General features: G+C 45.9%; 1 non-coding gene across 1 annotated transcript; it reads right to left on the bottom strand.

Annotated features, from left to right (window-relative positions):
* Positions 1 to 22,781: 22,781 nt before the first annotated feature.
* Trnat-ugu (transfer RNA threonine (anticodon UGU)) lies at positions 22,782 to 22,855 on the bottom strand. The gene has a single exon. It is a non-coding gene; the product is annotated as a tRNA-Thr (tRNA).
* Between the last annotated feature and the right edge of the window lie 1,862 nt (positions 22,856 to 24,717).

The raw sequence follows: 24,717 nt of genomic DNA, 5'->3' as shown, positions 1-24,717 counted from the left end.
AAACTGCTTACGTTTCGTCTGGTTCACTGCATTTATAAATGGCTTTCGCCGTGCTACTCGACCATGGTACTGCGATCGTCGTAGTACTCTCCGCACGGTTTCGGGATGAACTTTTATACCAAGGTCTCCCTCCACCTCACTTGCAATTCGTGTGGTAGATATTTTCGCATTCTGTTGTACCTTTCGCACAATCACACGTTCATCTCTCTATGAAAATGTCCGTGGCCGTCCTGTACTGCAATCCAGTCGGTCTTCTTTCTCGAACCGTTTCATAATGTCGTCAACTGTACTTTTCATCATGTTCACTATTGCGGCAATTTCCCTGCAGGTTTTCCCCTTCGCGTGATGATAAACGACAAGTTGCCTTTGCTCGAACGTGGAACACTTTCCTCCGCGTCCCATCGTCGACCTGCACAGGCTCGCGATACGTGTTTACTAATCATCGCTATCGTCTCGCGGAAATGTCGGACACACTGCAGTCGCTTCGCCCTCTGTGCGTCTCGGAATGAACTATTCTCTCACGTTGTCCGCCTTTGTCCGAATACTTTTGTTGCACCTTCCCATGCCGTTTTCAGGAAATATTACGTAACAGACATGTCCAACAACAATTCTTCGTATTTGAAGCGTGTTTCACGTTGCGACATCGTACCCAGAGTCCCAAATATATTACAAAGTGCTATTTCTGTATTTGTTCATGCGGCAAACTGCAAAATTATGCGCCGTTACGTGATATCCGAATACTTTTGCGACTGAGTGTATATCCTTTTTAGTATTGCCGTTCTCAACACAGGCTCTCTAACTACAATGTTGGCAACCAGAAAGTGATTAGCAAAAACGTGATGCCTGTAATTAGAGTTCACTGTGCCCACTCTGATGGAGAAAGAAAAAAAATGTTATTGATTATTGAAGTTCATTAATCTGAGGATTTAGGATGATGTGTGGGATTCATAGAAAATGCAGTTTACTATAACAATTATCACTATATTCTGAAAACGATAAAGCGTTAAGTTCCAGACAAATGTTTACCCAAGGAATGTTACTATCAGCTATTGTACTATCAGAGCTGCTCAGAGTCTATTGCGCGGATCCTGTTATCCCTAGATAACGAAACTGTTCAATAATCGTTATAGATGTAAGTGTTCAAAGTGAATGCTCGCCAAAATTTGATGTTAGTACTCATCAAATGCCACGCTAGTAATGGTAGGTCTGTCCTGCGAGGACACGTGAAAATAAGACATACGCAAACTGAGAATAAGTCACTGGTGTCGTTCCGTTATTAACTCTTTACCCCAATGCGAACTACCGAGCAAGGTGGCGCAGTGGTTAGACACTGGACTCGCATTCGGGAGGACGACGGTTCAATCCCGCGTCCGGCCATCCTGATTTAGGTTTTCCGTGATTTCCCTAAATCGCTCCAGGCAAATGCCGGGATGGTTCCTTTCAAAGGGCACGGCCGACTTCCTTCCCCGTCCTTCCCTAATCCGATGAGACCGATGACCTCGCTGTCTGGTCTCCTTCCCCAAAACAACCAACCAACCAACGCAATGCGAACTCATTGTTAAGTGCATATCGAGTTACGTAATACGGCATCCAAGGCTGTTCCTGGCAACTGCACTAACGCGACGCGGCTTCCGACGCAGAGTGCGCGCTTATACGAATCTAGAAGAGAACTGGGGCCTCACTCTAGCGCGCACGCTCTTATTTACAGTATATAGCCGCGGTGCGGACCGCCGAAGGAGCATCCGACAATATTTGCCTTACTGACTGGCCGCTGAGGCTAGCAGAACACCACTTCAAGTTACTAAACAATTAATTGCTTCATTCGCTGAAGGCCAATGAAGCTCTCGATTTAATTGTGCAATCAGCACACAGGTAAGTATCTATAATACAATTCTAATGTGGCTAGGTTAAATACTTTTGGCGAGAGAATTATTTTAGTTGTACTGCACGCAATAGATGAGCTCTGAACTTGCCCTTTGGAGAGACGCTACAGCTATAGTTTTATAGCCACCTTTTTGAAACTTCTCACATCTTTGTTATTATAGCGTATCTCCATTCTACCTAAATCTAAACATCGTAGCTTTATCTAATCACTTACTTAATCTATCTTGCTTACGAATTTTTAGGACACAAAAACAGAAAATCATGGATTTCAACCAAAATATTACTTTGTGAGATCCAGCATGCCGTTTCCCTTAAATTACAGTGAAAAAGGAATCCGAATATCAATTTTGAAGTTTCTAGCTCCTTCCTGTTGCGCCGATGATTTTTACGTAAAACGTCCAAATTCCGAAAACTGTTTAAGTTACCGAACTGAAACTTAACACATTATTATTTTAGCATCATTACTAACATGCAATCAACTTTTGAGATTATTTATTTTACTTTTAAGGTACTGCGCAACATTCGTGACGTAACAGCCAGTTACAGCGGACTAGGCTGGCACACAATGGAAACCATATGAATTTTATATGGCATGAGTAGGCTGCTTCCCTACAACTTGTGTTCTATCAAGTCGGGAAACTACATCAAACTGTGAAATACCAGTTCCTGTGTCATGTTCCTTTGGACAAGCATACGTGTCCGGGCGAACAGTACATCGTATTTTTCTTAACACCACAAGCACTCCTATTTCGTATTTATTCGTCAATACTAGGTGCTCGACTCTCACTAGACATGTAACGGGAATATACGTAATTTACTAGTGCAGGTTCTGACACAACGGCGACGACTTATGGAAGTTTAGGTCCGGCCGTGATTCGTGCATGGATAGCCGAAGCGTTTAAGGTGACCACTCGTGCAAAGTAGGAAATCCGGATTCGAGTTCCAGTCCGCCACGAACTTTCACTGTCGTCATTCCGACACACAGTTGGCTCATGTTCGCAACTGCAAATACATTTCCTGTACGGCAAATTAGCCTACGACGACCACCTAAGCCAAAGCGCTTGCGCGTCGAGCGAGATCTTCGGTATCCTCCCGTTGTGTAGTTTAATTTTGCACTGAGATACGTTTTCGCTGGACGCAGCGAGTTTCACATTATTAAAGAAAAAAGTGTAGAAAAGTGACCTTCAAACGCGCGTCCACCAACACACTAATCCTCACCCTCCACCCACCGGTCACCCACCCTACTGTCCAAAAACATACGATTACACGAATTATTTCCCATTTTCGACCTTTTCTGATCTTCACTGACTGGGGTATTAAACCATCAGCTTAGGCGCCTATTTCGTCAATATTATTAATCAAAACTTTACTTTGAGGGTAATGAAACAGAAAATACTTGTGTCAAAACTGTGCGAAACCTAATTACATTTACAAATCGATCTAACTTAACCCTCACAGCACAATAGTTTCGTAATAAGAGGGCCAGACAAACAAAAACATTTAATTGTTATTTTTTTGCTGCTAAAATTCACAAAATTGTGAGATAAAATCTACACAAGCGACACTTTTGTAATTTGTAAGTGCATGCCAAGGCCTGTGGCGTTATAGCCCAGTCAATCAAGATAACTTAGTCTTTCTGCGCAGTGGCAGGAGGGAGTGCCATGAACAACATACTGAAAATTCTAACCGGGTGGAGGAAAACGTGCGCGTGGAGGTGAATTTCAAACTCACTTCTGTAGCTTTGTTTTTAAGTTGTGATGTGAAGGCTATGTTGAAGGCATACTGAGGAAAAAAAATCCTATTCGCCCACCTTGCAGTTTCCAGGTACGCGCTTCACTGCTAGACCGCCAGACCCGATGAAGTGAAACGAACCGCTCGACGATTAGTGCAGTAATGGGTTTTTGAATGCGCGACGCAGACACGATGACCAAATCAGTGGCTCGCAAATGGGTGCGAGCGACAAATTCAGAACGCCACAGAGTTCACCAAGACTAGCGAAGCGACTGACAATGAAACAGTGAGGATGAATTGGCGTGAATGGCCGCTGCAGCTATAGAAAAAACAAATGACTACGTTAGTGTTCCCACGACAGGGCAGAAAATTGTTAGGTGGCAGAGCGTTATCAACGTTGCATCATTTGTACATAAATCAGGGGTAAGTATGTAGTTACATGTGCAATACATATCTTTACCGCACTATAGAGTAATGTTTTGTACACTACTCTATGGAGGCAGTCACAGTGTTGCAATGTGCGAATGTAGCAGGGTCATTTCATTTCTAAGATATTACTGTTTCTTCAAGATGTAGTGTGGCCCACGTAATGAGCGAGATTTTACAACTATTTCACGGCCGAAATTCAGTTAGGGCTTTATTAAACTTGACTGAGATTTTATTACCAAATACGTCATGAATTAATAAGTACTAAAATTTGCAAAAAGATTTTTCTGTCTGTTCCCGAAATAAGATACATAAAGAAATTCGAAGACGTTATTCATTAGGTGTAGGAATATTTTTGTATGATTTTAATTATGATGTAGCTCCTTTCCGTCTATAGTTGATAGGTCGGCAAATCATGGAACAATCAAAAGATACTTTAACGTGTTCGGTTTTGGTCAAGAGACCATTGTCAATTCACCGGTTACCATCACGTTCTTAGCTTCAAAAACACAATTATTTTCAATTGCAGCACATGTCATATATAATACATATATTATCTTATACATTTTTCATCAGTCACCAAGTGAAAAAAATCGACAGTCAAATAAATGACCACGTAAATTCTTTAATGGGTAAACTGGATTCCACAGGTTGCTCTCTTTGAGTAGCCCATCAATATTTCATATCCATGTGTTGGGGGTTCTTTCGAATATGTCATAAGGAACAGACGCGACATGTATACAACTATGGTGAGACGGCGAATGATCCTTTCAGTACAGACGTACAAACAAGGCTGAACTCCTACAGGAATCAGTGATCTCTACAATTAGTGAGGTTAATGGGCAGGGGCACTCCGTTAGTAGCGTGGATAAGTTAGAAATCTGGGTCAGTAGGGTCCGTGTCCGGATAGCCGAAACTGTCAAGGCGATCGTTCGCGAGAAACGGAAGTATACGGGTTCGAATCCCGTTCCTGTACAAGTTTCCGCCTTTCTCAATAGATTTATTTTAACGTCCACTAGCAGCTAATGTTGTTATTCCTTTGATTAACCATCAATGTTTCTAGGCCGGCTGCGGCATGATATGACTCAGGGACTGACTAAGAATGACTAATCAATCGAAACCAGTTTCGGCAACAGAGAATTTACATGATATAATGAACTAAGATCGGAAGGGGAAAAATATTTACAAGAAGAAGGGACAGGATGATAGTTTATTTATAGGGACTCGCAGCCTAGTCTGTGTCTCGTATGGTGGTTTATAAACCAAAGAGGGGTGTGACTGACTCTACAGGATCAAGTAAAATTGATACTAAAAGAAGTGTTGGGGCGTATATAGAATCATTTAAGTGTACGACACCTGCTGTAAGCTGATGTTTAAAACTATGAAATTAGTCCTACATGATTCCAGATTAGAAACAAAAGGGCCGGCCGGAGTGGCCGTGCGGTTCTAGGCGCTACAGTCTGGAGCCGAGCGACCCCTACAGTCGCAGGTTCGAATCCTGCCTCGGGCATGGATGTGTGTGATGTCCTTCGGTTAGTTAGGTTTAATTAGTTCTAAGTTCTAGGCGACTGATGACCTCAGAAGTTAAGTCGCATAGTGCTCAGGTGAGAAACAAAAACAAATAATATTTTAATCTTAACTTTTATAGAATATAAAATTTGCTATGCCTTGAGTATAAACGTCCCATGTCTAAGAATAATTATTGTGAGGCAATATTTTACTTTATATTACATTGTAGACTCTTACACACTAAATACGTATTATTAGATGAAGTCATATGCATTCTATATTAAATTATTTGTAACTATTTTCGTGACAATTTTTCTACTCCAAAGGTCGTTTCTGAAGGATAAGAAAAGTTGTTGTATCACTGAAATGACGAAGACGTCATTGTAATATATCGCAGTTGTACTTATAGCAAGAATACAGATGAATATGAAAGAAAATGAAGTTTGATCCCTCCCATTAAGCACTTCTGAAAAGAAAAGTTCATTATATAAAATTCTAGGCGACTCGTTCAAGAAAGAAGAGATGCAACACCGTTGCTGTAAGAAGACGTCGAAAGAAGTTTCCTCATGCGCAAAAGTAAAACGACTGTGCAAGAGCTTGGAAAGAAAATACACTCCTGGAAATTGAAATAAGAACACCGTGAATTCATTGTCCCAGGAAGGGGAAACTTTATTGACACATTCCTGGGGTCAGATACATCACATGATCACACTGACAGAACCACAGGCACATAGACACAGGCAACAGAGCATGCACAATGTCGGCACTAGTACAGTGTATATCCACCTTTCGCAGCAATGCAGGCTGCTATTCTCCCATGGAGACGATCGTAGAGATGCTGGATGTAGTCCTGTGGAACGGCTTGCCATGCCACTTCCACCTGGCGCCTCAGTTGGACCAGCGTTCGTGCTGGACGTGCAGACCGCGTGAGACGACGCTTCATCCAGTCCCAAACATGCTCAATGGGGGACAGATCCGGAGATCTTGCTGGCCAGGATAGTTGACTTACACCTTCTACAGCACGTTGGGTGGCACGGGATACATGCGGACGTGCATTGTCCCGTTGGAACAGCAAGTTCCCTTGCCGGTCTAGGAATGGTAGAACGATGGGTTCGATGACGGTTTGGATGTACCGTGCACTATTCAGTGTCCCCTCGACGATCACCAGTGGTGTACGGCCAGTGTAGGAGATCGCTCCCCACACCATGATGCCGGGTGTTGGGCCTGTGTGCCTCGGTCGTATGCAGTCCTGATTGTGGCGCTCACCTGCACGGCGCCAAAACACGCATACGACCATCATTGGCACCAAGGCAGAAGCGACTCTCATCGCTGAAGACGACACGTCTCCATTCGTCCCTGCATTCACGCCTGTCGGGACACCACTGGAGGCGGGCTGCACGATGTTGGGGCGTGAGCGGAAGACGGCCTAACGGTGTGCGGGACCGTAGCCCAGCTTCATGGAGACGGTTGCGAATGGTCCTCGCCGATACCCCAGGAGCAACAGTGTCCCTAATTTGCTGGGAAGTGGCGGTGCGGTCCCCTACGGCACTGCGTAGGATCCTACGGTCTTGGCGTGCATCCGTGCGTCACTGCGGTCCGGTCCCAGGTCGACGGGCACGTGCACCTTCCGCCGACCACTGGCGACAACATCGATGTACTGTGGAGACCTCACGCCCCACGTGTTGAGCAATTCGGCGGTACGTCCACCCGGCCTCCCGCATGCCCACTATACGCCCTCGCTCAAAGTCCGTCAACTGCACATACGGTTCACGTCCACGCTGTCGCGGCATGCTGCCAGTGTTAAAGACTGCGATGGAGCTCCGTATGCCACGGCAAACTGGCTGACACTGACGGCGGCGGTGCACAAATGCTGCGCAGCTAGCGCCATTCGACGGCCAACACCGCGGTTCCTGGTGAGTCCGCTGTGCCGTGCGTGTGATCATTGCTTGTACAGCCCTCTCGCAGTGTCCGGAGCAAGTATGGTGGGTCTGACACACCGGTGTCAATGTGTTCTTTTTTCCATTTCCAGGAGTGTATAACAAACTTTACGCACCTTCAATTAAATACGCGGGTTTCCAAAAGTTACTCAGGAATCAGTTGCAATCACGTTTGTAACACACATCTAACTCAGGAATCAATTGTAATCACTTTTGTAACACGCGTCTATCTTTCCGCTGTATAATCATCTATACCTAACACTTACTGTACAGATCCTGTTTATGACATATTAATGAGGGTGACAATCGTACATGTTGCTCTAACCGTTACTTCCTCCTCTATCTTCAGATAAATATGTTCTTACCTGGAAAAATCTTGCTGTCTTCTTGACAGTGACAGGGATTTTCTCTGCCTCGTGATGACTGGGTGTTGTGTGATGTCCTTAGGTTAGTTAGGTTTAAGAAGTTCTAAGTTCTAGGGGACTGATGACCATAGATGTTAAGTCCCATAATGCTCAGAGCCATTTGAACCATTTTTTGACTGTGGCAGCATCGAAAATCTGAACCTACAGCAGGTATTTCAGCCGGGAAGTGTCTGAAGAATTCGGGACAGCGAGGAAGATTACAGACTAGTAAGATATAGGCAGAAACTAATTTAGGTACCATGAAATAAAATAAATGCGAGGTAGCCTTTTCAGTGCGGAAAAACGACCAATCCACAACGCCGGATTATCAGTTGTGGCAGCCTGTTCTCCACTGGAAAAAGAACTTACGTAAATAACAACGCTAGCAATAATAAACAAATCGGTCCAGCCCCTCGACAGTTGTAATTCGACGCAACGTGCGTAAAACTTCTCTGAGAAAAACTGTGGAGATATCGGTTGGCCATGAGAGTAATCGAAACTCGGAAACGTTGGCACGTGCGGCCCGCCAACCGAAATCGTGTTAGGGTGAGGTTTGCAATCGACTCGTGCAATCGACTCGCAGCGCACAGTCACGGCACCCGCAGTAATCGAGTCGTCATCTCGCGAAGCGATCGAATTGCTGCCGTGATGTAAAATCCGCTCTTCTGACTTCAAGGTGATGGAATGGCACACGCTGTTTAGTTGAGATGGCACAGATTTATGAGCGAATATTCACAAACGATCAACCTGAATAGGACGAGACAAGAGACTGCGTAAGTGTGTGCCGGAGAGCGTGTCTCTGATAGCCTGTGCCTGCTAGTTCCATCCTTAAAAAATAGTCCACGCTGCCAACTTTACAAGGGAGGTTGCGCTAATTCCTCCGTTGCTTTCCTTCGGTGGCGCGGGGGTGTCTTCCAAGCAATTAAGTAGGATATTCCATTGTGACGCCAATTGGAGGACATCGAGTAAAAACTGTATTCTTCCGCGACAGCGTGGTCACGAAACAAATTTGAAAAACTCGTCTCTACTTTTCTTTTTAACACTCCAAGCCATCTTGGTGTTTCTTTAATGATATGCCTGAAAACTAACAGAAATTTATTCTGATCTTATCATCCGCAACACACCAGCGTATCTATAATCTCTAGAAAAACTGATTTAACGCAGGAAATTTGCATAACAGTTTTTCAATTCAGTATGCTCGGAATCAGTCCGTGATTGCGGTCACTGGACTCGCAGTTTCCTCTTCTGCCTGAATCTGCGATTATATTTTAAATAATTGCTTAAATGTGTACTCTCTCTTTGAATGGCTGGACGTAATGGCTACTAGTGCCCCTCCACGTGCAGTCCTGGAAATAGCCATGGTTTACCATTGTGTGGGGCGGTGGGTGAAAACGTGAGGGCCGCGCGGAGTGGCCGCGCGGTTCAGGGCGCCATGTCACGTATTGCGCGGCCCCTCCCATTGCGCGGCCCCTCCCACCACAGGCTCCAGTCCTCCCTCGGGCATGAGTGTGTGTGTTGTTCTTATCATAAGTCAGTTTAAGTTAGGTTAAGTAGTGTGTAACTCTAGGGACGATGACCTCAGCTGTTTCATCCCTTAGGAATTCACACATATTTGAAAACATGAGGTCTTTTTCCAATTTTGGTAAGTTGAAATGTTGGGTAGTATTGTGAGATTTTTAGATGCCACAGCCTTTTACAAAGGCCTGAAAACTGTTTGTACGGACAGCCAGAAAGTGATGGAAAATGTATTGTCCATAGTCTTCGTTCCACAGGTGAACTTCTCAGCTCGTCTAAACTGCAATAAAATGTTCGAACACTCTATGAATAATGCAAAGGAGTCAGCAAGGACGACCACAAATAAAAGTTTACAGTCGTTTAACCAAACAATGTATTATGATCAATGTTCACATGCACAAGAAATTAGTTCTTCAAATAATTAACGTTTTCTATCATACTCAGCACTCTAGACAGTTCACAGTAGATTTCTACTCTTTGCCCCCATTTACGAAAATTTCATTGCTTGTCTTAAAACTGTAGAATAATGTCCGGTACTTACCACCCGATTTTGTGTAATACAGAGGGCAGCACACAAACAGAACACGGAAAACGAAGCACTCGTCTTCCATATAAAATCTTGATCAAGTAAATTCACTTTCACTCAGTTTTACCAGTTTGTACTATATATCATTCGACTGGGACAAAATAATGTCAGAAAATATTAACGCCATACGAGGTTTAAGCAGGCGCAAAAGAGATCCGTAGTGGAGATTAGCACATTCCCGTACGACTGTCAGGTGCAGACACCTCATTATCTATATATGCTGAGTGTGGACAGTGAAGGGAACACTTGCTTCGTGATTGCTTGCAGCGTTCGCCGCATAATGGTGAAATCTCCTTGTTAGCTGGCTGGCTACCTGATTTGGGGGAACGGACCAAACAGCCAGGTCATTGGTCCCATTAGGAAAGGACGGGGAAGATAATCGCCCGTGCCCTTTCAAAGGAACCATTCCAGCATTTGCCTGAAACGATTGAGGGAAATCACGGAAAACCTAAATCAGAATGGCCAACACGGGTTTGAACCGTAGTCCTCCCGAATGCGAGTCCAGTGTGCTAACCACTGCGCCACCTCCCTCGATCTTTGTTAGCAGTTCGAAGCGTACGTCAACCGCTCTGTAGGACTGACCTTGGCCAAGTGACTGGGAAAAAATCAAGACTTCACCCACCTCACTATAGGCGGCTTTCTTCCCCAATATAGGACATCTGTTAAGAATGATATCTGAGGTATCTGATGAAGGTAAAAACTATAGAGAAAGACAGAGATTGGAATATGTCCAGCAAATAACTGAGTTCTCGAACGCAAGTGACACTCTGAGATGAGGAGGTTGGCACATCTACAGCTACATCAATACCATGGCAGCAACCTGACACTGTGTGGCAGAGGTTACTTGTGGTACCACTAACTGAACCCACCACCCCTGCTCCATTCGCTAATGGTGCGAGGGACGAATGACTGTCGATTAACCTCTGTATTACCTCAAATTCCTCGAATTTTCATGTTCTGTCAGGCGATGAGTTCGTGGCAGACCGCATCAGGCCAGTCTAAGGACTAATGACAAAAAGAGTCTCTTTTTTCTTTCGGGTTATTTAGCGCAGAATTTGGGCGAAATCAGTCCTGTGGTAGAACACTCGCCAAACCAACCACCAAGCCATCTTCACGGGAAATGAGAGCGGGCAATCTTCAGTTTGAGGGATCGAGCATAACGACTATCATTGCGACAAAATATGAAAAGAAGCAGTGAAACATTACACATGGAGCTAGGGCGAAAAACGCTTATAGCCTTACATATGGCAAACGCTACAGAGACCAGATGAGATTTACAAGTCAAAGAAAACAGGCTGGATTTATGCGTGCGTAAAAAACTTTACGACGCTGCGAAGAATGCCGGCGCATTCCCGTAATTGTCTCGTGTGCGTCGGGCGCGCGCATAATGCAGTTCGCGATTGCGGCGACTCGCTGCGGCGAGCCGGTCGCCATGACGTCAGCTATCTTAAGGGAGAGGGCGCGGGACACCGGAAATTACGGTGGGCCGAGTTTAGGGCGCGCGGTGTTTTATTAAAGGGCGGCGCTGGAGGCCGCTGTAAACCAGTTTATGTGCCGAGTCGCCGGCCCGGGGTCGCTTCTTCTCGCTCCCGACGATTGCCATCGCCAGGATCCCCAAACACTTCGGGCCAGCAGCACTTGAGGCAATGGCGGCGACCCGGCTAGAGGTCACGAAGTGCAGTGGCCCGTTCTCGCCGGAGGCAACGTGGCCGTGTAAGATAGTTTTACATCGTGCTTGGCGACTAAATTCTCGAGTCACACCATTATGGTCATGTAAATGTGACTCCCCAGCGCGTAGCTCAGAACATAAGCACCCCGGACAAAAATTAACGTTCCCCAGGAGACAACAAACCAATACCGAGGAACACCGCCTCCAGCCGTGGTAACGCCCTTAATTCCGCGAGAATGAAAGTCCACACTTTTTTTCAAAAATACTATATGCATTATGGGATCAAAAGTATCCGGACACGTGGCAGAGAATTACTTACAAGTTCGTGGCGGCCTCCATCGGCAATGCTTGAACTCAATATGGTGATGGCCCACCCTCGGCCTTGATCACAGCTTCCACTCTTGCAGGCATACGTGCTGGAACGTTTCTTTGGGACTGGCAGGCCATTCTTCACGGAGCGCTGCACTGAGAAGAGGTATCGATGTCGGTCGGTGAGGCCTGGCACGAAGTCGGCGTTCCAAAACATCCCGGAGGTGTTCTATACGATACAGGTCAGGACTCTGTGCAGGCCAGTCCATTACAGGGATGTTACTGTCGTGTAACCACTCCGCCACAGGCCGTGCATTATGAAAAGGTGCTCGGACGTGTTGAAAGATGCAATCGCCATCCCCGAATTGCTCTTCAACAGTGGGAAGCAAGATGGTGCTTAAAACATCAATGTAGGCTGTGAAGTGCCATGCAAAACAACAAGGGGTGCAAGCCCCCTCCATAAAGAAAACGACCACACCACAACACCACCGCCTCCAACTAATACTGTTGACACCACACACGCTGGCAGCTTGCACTACACATCTTAAGTAATGACTAACGCAATATGGTGGCTTATACCATTTTAACCTTCATCAGTGAAGACGGTTCACGACCGAAACCGGTAGATATTTGTGGGTTTAAAATAAAGACATCTAATGGTTCAAATATGCATTTTATATCCATCACTCAACGGCTGTTGACAGTCACCTTCCAAAATGTTTCTGAAAATGGACTGCTACAGGTCTTTTCATTATTGAATTTGCACTGGTGGTAAGTTTAACACTGTCCCGTGGGTCTGGCTTTCCTTGGGTAGCAGTGCAGAGAATTAATCTCCATCCAACAATGAATGTTTTCGATTAAATCCGTGCAGCTGTAAGACGCATAATTCGTCTCGCGTGTCGCACTGCGCCAAAAATGTGTGGATTCTGGAAGAAGACGCGAGTGTGATTTCGCGTGATCGCACGGTAGCTCCGAGAACGGGCGTAACCAATGTTTGAGGTTTCAGTGTCCGCTGATTTGTCGGTAATAGCGTAATGGAGCAAAAACGGAACTTTTCGCATATTTATGTGGAATAGATAAGATTTATTTACGAGGGCCGTTCAGTAAGTAATGAAACACAGTTTTTTTCTCGTCAAATTTCGGTTGAAAAATTGCGGAATTTGTTGTGGGACATCGTGGAATATTCCTTTACTAGCCCCTACAGTTTCGTGAAGTTCCGACAGGAGGCAGCGCTATTCGCATCGTTCTAAAATGGCGTCTGCAACGGAGGTGCGTTCTACGCAGAGAGTTGTCACTGAGTTACTTTTAGCAGAAACGCAGAGCATCGCAGACATTCAGAGGCGCTTGCAGAATGTTACGGAGACGTGGTATTGAACAAAAGCAAGGTGAGTCGTTGGGCGAGGCGTCTGTCAGGATGGCAACAAGGTCGCGGAAATGTGCCCGAGCGTGCCGCCGAACGCATACAGCTGTGTGACCCCTGCAATGATGGAATAAGCGGACACACTCATTCGAGGTGATCGACGGAACACAAACACCTGGCTGCTCAACTGGACGTCTCTGTTGGTAGAGCTGAACACTCGTCCACCAGTTGGGCTACTCAAAGGCGTATGCCTGCTGGGCTCGTCGCCTAACAGAAGCCCATAAGGAGCAACTAAGCAATTCCTTGCGCGTTATGAAGCTGATCGTAACAATTTTTCGTCAAACATCGTCACAGACGACGAAGTATAGGTTCATAACTTCGAACAGGAAACTTAATGGCAATCCATGGCATGGCGCCACACTAATTCTTTTTCCAAAGGAAAAGTGCATGTCTCACATTCAGACGGTAAAGTCATGGCGACGGGCTTCTGGGACTGTGAAGGGGTTTTTCTGTTTGATATCCTGCCTCGTGGTGCAACGGTAAACTCTGAAGTGTATTGTGGTACCGTCAGGAAATAGAATAAACGGCTTCAGCGTGTTCGTTGCAACAAAAACGCAAACAAACTTCTTCATCTCCACGACATCTACATCTACTTGGTTACTCTGCAATTCACGTAAGTGCCTGGCAGAGGGTTCATCGAACCATTTTCATACTACTTTTCTACCACTCCACTCTCGAATGGCGCGTGGGAAAAAGGAACACCTAAATCTTTCCGTTCGAGCTCTGATTTCTCTTATTTTATTATGATGATTAATTCTCCCTACGTAGGCGGGTGTCAACAAAATAATTTCGCATTCGGAAGAGGAAGTTGGTGATTGAAATTTCGTAAATAGATTTCGCCGCAAAGAAAAGCGCTTTTGTTTCAGTGACTGCCACCCCAACTCACGTATCATATCACTGACACTCTCACCCCTATTGAGCGATAACACGAAACCGGCTGCCCTTCTTTGCACTTTTTCGATGTCCTCCGTCAATCCAACCTCGTAAGGATCCCACACCGCGCAGCAATATTCCAGCAGAGGACGGACGTAGGCTGCTGTTTAGTGGGTTTGTCGCATCTTCTAAGTGTTCTGCCAACAAAGCGCAGTCTTTGTTTCGCCTTCCCCACAATATAACCTACGTGGTCTTTCCAATTTAAGTTGCTCGTAACTGTAATTCCTACCATTACGAGCAACTTAAATTGGAAATACCACATACATAATATTGTGGGGAAGGCGAAACAAAAACTGCGCTTTGTTATGATGACAAGGCAAGTCATCACACAAGTATGCGCTCCCGAGAGAAGCCCACAGAGCTTTATTGGACCGTTTCTCCTCGTCCACCATACAACCCTGGTCTCGCACCTTCCGGCTTCCATCCGTATAGCCCAATGAAGGATGCACTCCGTAGGAAGCAGTAAGTGGATGTTTGGGAGGTTAATGGTGCAGTAAGACTCCGGCTCCGGCGTCGACCGGTAGAGTGGTACAATTCCTCCCAGTAAGGTGGTGTAAGGCTGTTGTGGTGTGCGTACTGTAAGACCTTCGGTACACACACCATCAGATTATTTGACTAACTAGTCGCTCTAACGAAGTAGGCGAGTGTCAGCAATATGTCTCGTGGTGTTATCGTGGCGTGTTTATCTTCTGCCGTTCGGTCAGATGATAGAAATGCCACTTGCACGCTTAGAGTAGCAGATTGACGGTTACCAACTTTAAACAGAACTTGATTAATTTTCACACACATTTATTAAAATAATAAAAAGCATAGATTTTACGTAACTTGATTCTGGATGCTGTTTACAATTGACAATCTGAAGTTCCTTCAGTCTGGTACGTTAATCTTATTCTCACATATCTCTGATACTTGACAAAGTGTCTATTGATTTATCTTCATGGCTATGTACAGGAATATGGTAATCTTATCAGGCGCTGACTGAAACTTGACTACACACTAACGTAGATTAATGCAAACTGACTAATCGGAGGTCTGTACACTCGTTATAATACCTCGCGCGATCAGGTATCACTGCGCGAGTGTGATCCGCGGGGAGGAAAGGTTCTACGTTAGGAGCAATCTCATTGGCTGCGTTACATATTAATAAGCGGATCGCCCGCATCTCGTGGTCGTGCGGTAGCGTTCTCGCTTCCCACGCCCGGGTTCCCGGGTTCGATTCCCGGCGGGGTCAGGGATTTTCTCTGCCTCGTGATGGCTGGGTGTTGTGTGCTGTCCTTAGGTTAGTTAGGTTTAAGTAGTTCTAAGTTCTAGGGGACTGATGACCATAGATGTTAAGTCCCATAGTGCTCAGAGCCATTTGAACCAATAAGCGGATCGGCGGAAGCAGAATTTGGTCCGTCTCTAAGACAGCGCCATCTCGTAGTGCGGAGACGGACGAGCGCTGCGCCTGCGCTGTTGTGCTTAGCGGGGCGCGGTCTAGTGGGAAAGTTGTGTACGCGCTGACTACGCGGAACTATGTACACAACAGCTGTGAACGGAGATTATGATGACAAGTATGGTTTGGTAGCCAAAGGAGTGGAGTATGATATGGTGCATTGCAATCCTGAATAAAACCAACCGGCCTTTAGAAAAAATATAGTGAGTTACTTATTGTACGCCCCTCGTACGTTCAGCGTCCACTGGTAGTGAGATAATTTTTAAGGTCGGACACAGAGAGTCGTCGTCCAACAAACAAGTGGTCATAATAGTGGTAATTCGAAACAAAGTCAATATGGAGCGTTCCAGTTGAGAAACTAATGGAGTAGAGAGACGCCTGCGGAGGGCCGTGCGCCTTCGTTAGGGCAGTAATTGATTCAGCAAGGGTCGGCCCGCGGGGCCTACTTACTGGCGCAACACCTGCAGAATGGGCCCGCGGCGCTCTGCCTCCGTAATGAGCGGAAGCCGGGCACGGCCCGCGGGTTTTCTGCCGCACTTGCAGCCGCGCTAACTGGCCATTACTGGCTGCCGCCAGCTTCCGCGCACCCCGGCCGCCGCTGCAGATCGCGCCAAAGCGCTCGCCTAGCTGCGAAATCTCGAGGTTTGCTGCCGCAGCAGCGCCGCGTTGTGCATGCGGCAACCGCCGAGTGGCTGTTAATTAATGCGGTTTGCGCTTTGAGTGGCGCGCAGCGCCGCAAATGAACTTACGTAAGCCACCTAAGCGCCGCGCCAGGTGTGCTGCACTGTTCGGCTTCGCGGGATGTGTGTACACGTGCCAGAGAACACGCCGTCCTCACATCATAAACTAGTGGAGACGGTGTAATCCATCAGCGCACTTTGCCACGAACGGGAGTAAGTTGCGACCGTACGTAATAAAGTTCTGAATCACATCACATTATATACGAGGGGCGTTTGAAAAGTCCGTGCAAAGTCCGAGAGATGGCACCACCAGCGCGAACCGAGGTCATGTTGAGTTAGTAGCATCTCTGGAAAGAACGTACACCAAGTTTCAGCCATATTGGCCTATTTCTTTGTGTCTGACATTCGTGTGAATCAAGGAAGTCGAGTGATTTTCAAGAAATGGACGAAGAAGAATTTCGTGTGGTGATTAAACATTACTTTATGAAAGGCAGAACGCTCTCAGGAGACTAGAGAAGATTGATAAAGATTACGGTGACTCTGCACCTTCGATTAGAACAGTTTACTAAGTGATTTCAAAATTTTCGAAGTGGCCATATGGGCACAAGCGATGCTGAACGTTCTCGACGCCCTGTGGAGGTTACGACTCCAGAAATGATTGATAAAATCAATAATAAGCTGATGGATGACTCAGAACTACTTAAACCCGACTAACCTAAGGACATCACAAATATCCATGCCTGAAGCAGGATCCGAACCTAAGGACATCACATACATCCATGCCCAAGGCAGGATTAGAACCTGCGACCGTAGCAGTCGCGCGGTTCCGGACTGAAGCGCCTAGAACAGCTCGGCCACCGCGGCCGGCTGTTTGGAAGCGAAACTCCCTTTTTTTTGTATGACTATCGCTTATGAACAACGGCCACTAAATGTACAGGCCCAGCATAAACGAACTGTTCAAGGAAACACTTCAGCAGATAGTAAAGATATCGACCCTAATGACTCGACGGCGCTGGGATTTCCCGCCTTCGTCTATAATTCTAGATAATGAAAATTCGCGCACGAAGAGAGAACGGATCTCGTCGCGACCCGAGGGAATCCGGTAGCCCTTTGCAAGGATTCGGATGATACAAACACGAGTCCGTGGCTCAAGAAGTGTGACGCCCAGTTGGTGACAAGCCGCCGGCACGAAGTGGTTCAGTTTCCGACGTCGTTCTGACCTCGCACCGCTCTTGGGCTCTCATAAGCACGTCGTTAGAGGTTACGAACGGCGATATCCAAACGTTTATGAAATAGCCTCATAAAAGCTAACCGTCCGTAACTCCGCCTTTTTCTGCAAACGGGGGGTCATGTTTAAGAAGTGTATTTTTTTCCCTTGCTTTGAGGGAGCTGTATCCTCGTAGCAAGCCGCACATATTTTATCGCTGAGACAGTTTATGGGAACGTGTTCAGATACTTTGCCCAGTGGATCTGATCACTGATTTAGGTGTCTGTAGAGCAACCCTAACTGATTTTCCAGAAATATCCGTCGATAGGTAAAACAGGTTTAGCAACGCCAGAACACTACTCTCCTTGGGCGACCCCTTCTCCTCCCAGTAACTCTGTACCCAAACCTTCGTTTTCCATTTTTTGGAACATGCACACAACTTTTTCAGCATTCATAAAACGGTTAATTCATCCCCACTGAAATTAGGGGAGGAAACAGAGAGAGAGAGAGAGAGAGAGAGAGAGAGAGAGAGAGAGAGAGAGAGACCGTGACAACAGAAACTGTAGTAACCATAATGCTAAGTATATATGGAATCACTTGAATACAACAAACTGTACATTTTCTTTTGCAACACAGTGTCTATTTTACGCTTCAGTTACGTAAAGTTACGGATTTTAAATTTTCAGTCTGAAGAAGACATCCTAAGAGGCGTCGAAACCTAGATAAACTTGTTAAACAATTATTTGCATCCGGTTGGCTGTGTTACTAACGAAACCTAGGTAAATGTATTGAACAATTATTTGCAACCTGTTGGATGCTTTATTTCTCCTTGGAAGCTTTCATGTAACTTTAAACAAAAAGATATGAACATAGTAATTCACTGTCTTGTTTTCTCAGAACCAGTTTTAGCAGAAAAGGGTGAAGTTGTACTTACGGCTTATCGGCTTATGATTATAATGCTACTAAGGAATATGAATCATCCACAAATTTGTAATTCTACACGTTCGGAAATTAAACCATGCGAAATACTGTCACTAAAGCTACTGTCCTTGCAGATTCAGCAGCTGGAGATGTCTCCCTCATACCCCCTATGCTAAACGATCCCAACCAGATCACACAGTTCTGTTCCCAATCGAGGGTTTCGTACACAATAACAATAAAAAAAGGCTCAAGGTGTGTGTGTGTGTGTGTGTTTGAGAGAGAGAGTGGTGGGGGGAGGGGGGAACAGGAGATGGACAGAGAGGTGGGAGGAAATGGACACAGAAAATGGGAAGGATATGAAGAGCGAGGGGAGAAGGAGGAGATGGACAGAGAGGGGGATGAAGGTGATGGACAAACAGAGGGGCGGAGAAAATAAGGACAGAAAGATGGGGAGAAGGTGATAGAGAGAGAGGCAGGGGGGAGGAGGAGAGAACAGACAAAGAAAAGGGTGGAGAAGGAGACGGACAGAAACAGCGAGAAGGTGTTGGCCAAAGAGAGGGGAGAAGAGAAAGATGGACAGAGAAGGGGGAAGAAGGCGATGGACAGAGAGACGGGGGAGAAGGAGGAGCGGACAAAGAGAGGGGTGGAGAAGGTGATGGACATATAGAGAAGGGGGAAATATATTAGGATGTATATCCAACTCCCATAAATCTTTAGCAATTGCAAAGCATTGCCGGTTTCGCTACAACGGTATTAAATCGAAGTGTGCACTAACCATTATAATTATATCACTTAGCTGTAGGATTTTGGACACAGGTAGGTTAGTCACTCTGCAAGCATGTATCTGTCGTTCCCACCTACGTCGTTGAAGTCAGTCACATTCTCTCTCTCTCTCTCTCTCTCTCTCTCTATCTATCTATCTATCTATCTATCTCTCTCTCTCTCTTTCTCAAAGGAGCATCTTTCCCCTTCTGTCTTGCACTCAATCGAGCTATTGTAGTTTGCTAGTTCCGCCTGTGGACTAAGAACCGTGTCGTCAGTTTCACTGTTGACAACAAATTATGTCATCCTGGCTAAAATATTTTCTACGAAAAGCTACTGATTAGTTGCCTTGCACTTTTTTTTTATAATTTATTGTCTTTTTGGGCTGCTAGTTCTCACGATACTGTAGTCACCGAAACTTAGCTTAAAATTTGAAAATTCAAAAAGGGTATTTTTGGCTCAAAAACGGGCTGTTCGAGCTATATGTGGTGTAAGTTCGAGAACCTCTTGTCGACCCCTATTCAATAGTCTGGGAATTCTGACATTGCCCTCACAGTATATATTTTCTTTAATGTCGTTTGTTGTTAGCAATATTAGCTTATTCCCAAGAGTTAGCAGCTTTCACTCAGTTACTACTAGGCAGAAATCAAATCTGCATGTGGAATGCACTTCCTTGACTCTTGTGCAGAAAGGAGTGCACTATTCTGCTGCATCCATTTTCAATAAGCCACCACAAGAACTCAAAAATCTTAGCAGTAGCCCAAACGCTTTTAAGTCTAAACTGAAGAGTTTCCTCATGGCTCACTCCTTCTATTCTGTCGAGGAGCTCCTGGAAGAGCTGAAAAATTACGCAAATTCCAGTGTTACATTTTTGTTTTGCTTTATTTAAACTTACGAATTGTCGCCTGAATACGTTTCTTGTATTTCATTTTATCTGTTTCTATTATCGTGTTATAATTTCATATATTGACTCGTTCCATGACCATGGAGACTTCTCCTTAATTTGGTCCCACGGAACAATAAAAAAAAAAAATAAATAAAAGTAAAAATTTAAACGCCTTTAGTAAAATGTTGTTTGGTGCGACGGGGTGATGGAGGTTGCCTTGAGCCGCCGCTTCCCCCCCCCCCCCCCCCACCGCCCCACCCAACCGCGCCTGCACCGCTCACAAATTAAGTAAATAGCCCACATTCCCTTCCCAACCATTTTCGCGTGGTGCAGTCACAAAATGCCAAGCCACATAGTAATGCTGCCGTGATTCAGTAGCGTGCAACCTAAATCTGTGTGTAAAGTCTTATTTTGTCCCCTCCCCTTCATGCATACAGCCACCGACCACGGCGCAGTATTTCATGAATAAATGGAAGAAATCAGCGGCGGCAGAGGGCAGGAACGCTCGCCGAGGCCAGTCTGGCGCGCCTCAGGATTGAACGCCGTCCACAGGTAGTCCGCGCGGACGCGGCGTGCGAGTAAATGCTGACGGCCAGGAGCAGGCGGGCGGTCGTGTGACGTCACTGCGGACACCGCGACCAGCCGCGAGCTGCGATGCCTTCGTGAAATATAGAGACAATCTCGCACCGCCAGCCGCCCATAAAATCCCGTCTGGCGGCGCCGGGCCGCGACACCAATCTCCGCGTCGCAGAAGAAGAATAAGGAGGCGCCTCCCGGAATAATACGCCCGCGAGCGCCGCCAAGACGCATGGCCGCGGGGATACGTGCGGGAGCGCGTGGCGCCCGGCACGATGCGTTAATAAAAGGACCACGGCCGGCACTCGGCTTGCTAAGGCGAGAAAGGACATGGGCCCTTAGGACCGAGAATTCCCAGTACCCGTCTTGGCTTTGTGCAAAAAAATAAATGCCGGGCGGAGTAACAGATCCAGTTTAGAGCAAAATACTGAACCTTAAACAAATAACAACGTACATTAAAATATGAAATAAAAGAATTAGCGCAAATACAGCTGGGTCCAAAAAAATGTATCCACTACACGAGGTGCGGCTAGAAAAAAACCGGACTGATGCTGGAAAAAACATTTATTTACAATTATTTACAATTTCATGTTATCTCCTTCAATGTACTCTCCTCCTCGGTCTCTACACCGCTCCATACGAATTTTCCAGTGTTCATAGCAATGCTGCAGATCATTTTCGGTAAGTCCATACATTACTTCTGTCGCTTTCTCTTTTACTTCTTCCACAGTCTCAAATCTAGTTCCTTTCAAAGCTGACTTGACTTCAGGGAAAAGAAAAAAGTCACAGGGGGCCAAATCAGATGAGTAGGGTGGACGATCTAAGATGGGAATGTTGTGTTTTGCCAAAAACGTCTTCACTGACAACGCACTGTGAGCTGGGGCATTGTCTTGGTGAAGGATCCATGACTTTTTTCTCCACAAATCGTTCCGTTTTCTCCGTACTCGCTCACGTAGGGTAGCCAGGACGCTAATGTAGTAATGCTGATTCACTGTTTGTCCCTCTGGTACCCAATCAATGTGCACAATCCCTTTGATGTCAAAAAAAAACAATCATCATTGCCTTGAATTTCGATTTTGACATTCGTGCTTTTTTTTGTCTTGGAGAACCAGGAGTTTTCCAATGCATCGATTGGCGTTTAGTTTCGGGATCGTAAGTAAAAAACCACGATTCATCGCAAGTAATAACATTTTGTAAGAAGGTGGGATCACTTTCAATGTTTTCCAGGATGTGAGAACAAATCATTCTTCGGCGTTCCTTCTGTTCAATTGTGAGACACTTTGGAACCATTTTTGAACACACTTTGTTCATGTTGAAACTTTCATGAAGAATCTGCCTAACACTTTCCCTGTCAACTCCTGTTAACTCAGACACTGCTCTGATTGCTAAACGGCGATCTTGTCGAACAAGTTTACCGATTTTTTCAATGTTTGCAGCAGTTTTTGCTGACAATGGTCTGCCAGTGCGAGTGTCATCACTGGTGTCTTCGCGGCCATCTTTAAATCGTTTAAACCACTCAAACACTTGTGTTCGCGATAAACAATCATCGCCGTACACTTGTTGTAACATTAAAAACGTTTCACTTGCAGATTTTCCTAGTTTGAAACAAAATTTGATGTTAACACGCTGTTCTTTCTGTACACTCAACATTTTCCGACGCACAGACAAAACGTCAACTACTTAAAACAGACGCCATGGGCAGACTGAGTGCAGGAGGCAGATGAAACTCGAGCAGTAGGCGGAGCGAGAGTCACGTGACAGGCCACGCGACTTTCAGCCTTATTGCATTCGTTTTATTGTTTCACCAGTACTAGTCCGGTTTTTTTCTAGCCACACCTCGTATATATATGAAGACAGTAACTGTTCTCGAAAGAACAGAATACTGTTGATGACCGTGCAGCTTTTCCCTGGAATAAATGATGACTAACTGAAACCCTCAGCTGCCGACAGGTGTTAATTGATATACCTCGCTGTGGACAGCTGAAAATGTGTGCCCCGACCGGGACTCGAACCCGGGATCTCCTGCTTACATGGCAGACGCTCTATCCATCTGAGCCACCGAGGACACAGGTGAATAGCGCGACTGCAGGGACTTATCCTTTGCACGCTTCCCGTGAGACTCACATTCCAAACTGTCCACAATTCTATATATGTAATGTACCTTACAGACATTTGCCCATTCACTCATTACTCACGCACGCTTTGGCGAGGGTTTCAGTTAGTCATCATTTATAATGTATCCACTGTTTAATAGTCCATAACCTGCAAACTAATTGACGGAGTTGTCTCATTTTTGCTGAAAGTGTAGCCTAAAGGCCAACTTAAAGATGTCTCTGTAGGTGTTCGAAATGGTCACCATTACCATCCACACACAACCGACGCCGCCGAACTGCAGCACGAACTACTGACTGCAACGTGATCAGTTGGATATTTACACATGAATGTACGATGGATTCTCGAAGATCACCCATTGTGCGTGGCTTTTGTCGATAATCGACATCCTTTAGTGTTCACCACAGGTAAAATGTCCAGAGGAGTTAGGTCTGGGGGAACGTGGTGGCTACTCCACAGCACCTCTACGACCTATCCATCTTCCTGGTAGATTTTCGTCGAGATACGCCCTAACACGATTTTGGTAGTGGGCTGGGGCACCATCTTGTTGAAAGTAAACTCTTCCGCCTCCACACGAGTCTCGGATGCCAGGTAAAATGGATGTCTGAAGTTTCTGAAGCTTCTGAAGGTGCAACTCACCGGTAACTGTGCCGATGGAAGATGGATAGGCCATAGAGGTGCTGTGCAGTACTACCTGGGTCTCTGGTCCAACTGAACCGATAACTGACTGGAAATGGTTATATGCGGATACTCTGAGGCCATTCAGGACTTCCCGTTCCCACTGACGATGAGCCATGTCACACGGCCACATGTGTTCGCAATTGGTTTCAAGGACATTATGGCCGTTCGAGTGAACGATTCGGCCACCCAGATCACCCACCGTGAATCCCGTTGAACATTCATGGGACATAATCGAAAGGCCATTTCGTGGACAAAATCCTTCACCGGCAACGCTTTCGCAGTTATCGATGGATATATAGGCAGCATGGCTCAGTATTTCCGCAGGGGACTTCCAGCGACATGAGTTCATGCCACGTCGAATTTCTGCACTAAACCAGGCAAAAGGAGGTCCTACACGATTACTAAGAGTTATCGCACGACTTTCGTCATGTCAGTGTATTATAAATACTTGTTTCTTTTCAACCATTAAATCTATATTAAACAATATTTTACATGATGTACATTACAAATACATCCAGTTATAAGCAGACCGCGGGCCTCATTCAGTTTCCCCTCCGATGGGCTTAGTTCGCCGTTGACTACATCGCTAACGTGGAGTATGGAGCAATAGTGCGCTGGGTTCATACAGCTCACGATTTTTGTAGTGAGATAGCGGACACTTTCAACCATATCATCATTCACTCCGTTTCTCATCCCCGAGCTCATGCTCTCCCCTTGTCTAATTTGAATTACTAGCTTTGAGGTACAGTTCCTTACGGCAGCCGGCCGCTGTGGGCGAGCGGTTCTACGCGCTTCGGTCCGGAACCACGCTGCTGCTACGCTCGCGGGTTCGAATCCTGCCTCGGGCACGGATGTGTGTGATGTCCTTAGGTTAGTTACGTTAAAGTAGTTCTAAAGTCTAGGGTACTGATGACCTCAGCAGTTAAGTCTCCTAATGGTCAGAGCCAATTGAACCATTTTTTTCACCGAGCAGGGTGGCGCAGTGGTTAGACACTGGACTCGCATTCGGGAGGACGACGGTTCAATCCCGCGTCCGGCCATCCTGATTTAGGTTTTCCGTGATTTCCCTAAATCACTCCAGGCAAATGCCGGGATGGTTCCTCTGAAAGGGCACGGCCGACTTCCTTCCCAATC

Source organism: Schistocerca cancellata, chromosome 6 (genome assembly GCF_023864275.1).
Source record: "Schistocerca cancellata isolate TAMUIC-IGC-003103 chromosome 6, iqSchCanc2.1, whole genome shotgun sequence".
NCBI lineage: Eukaryota > Metazoa > Arthropoda > Insecta > Orthoptera > Acrididae > Schistocerca > Schistocerca cancellata.
This window is presented reverse-complemented; position numbering and strand designations above follow the sequence as displayed.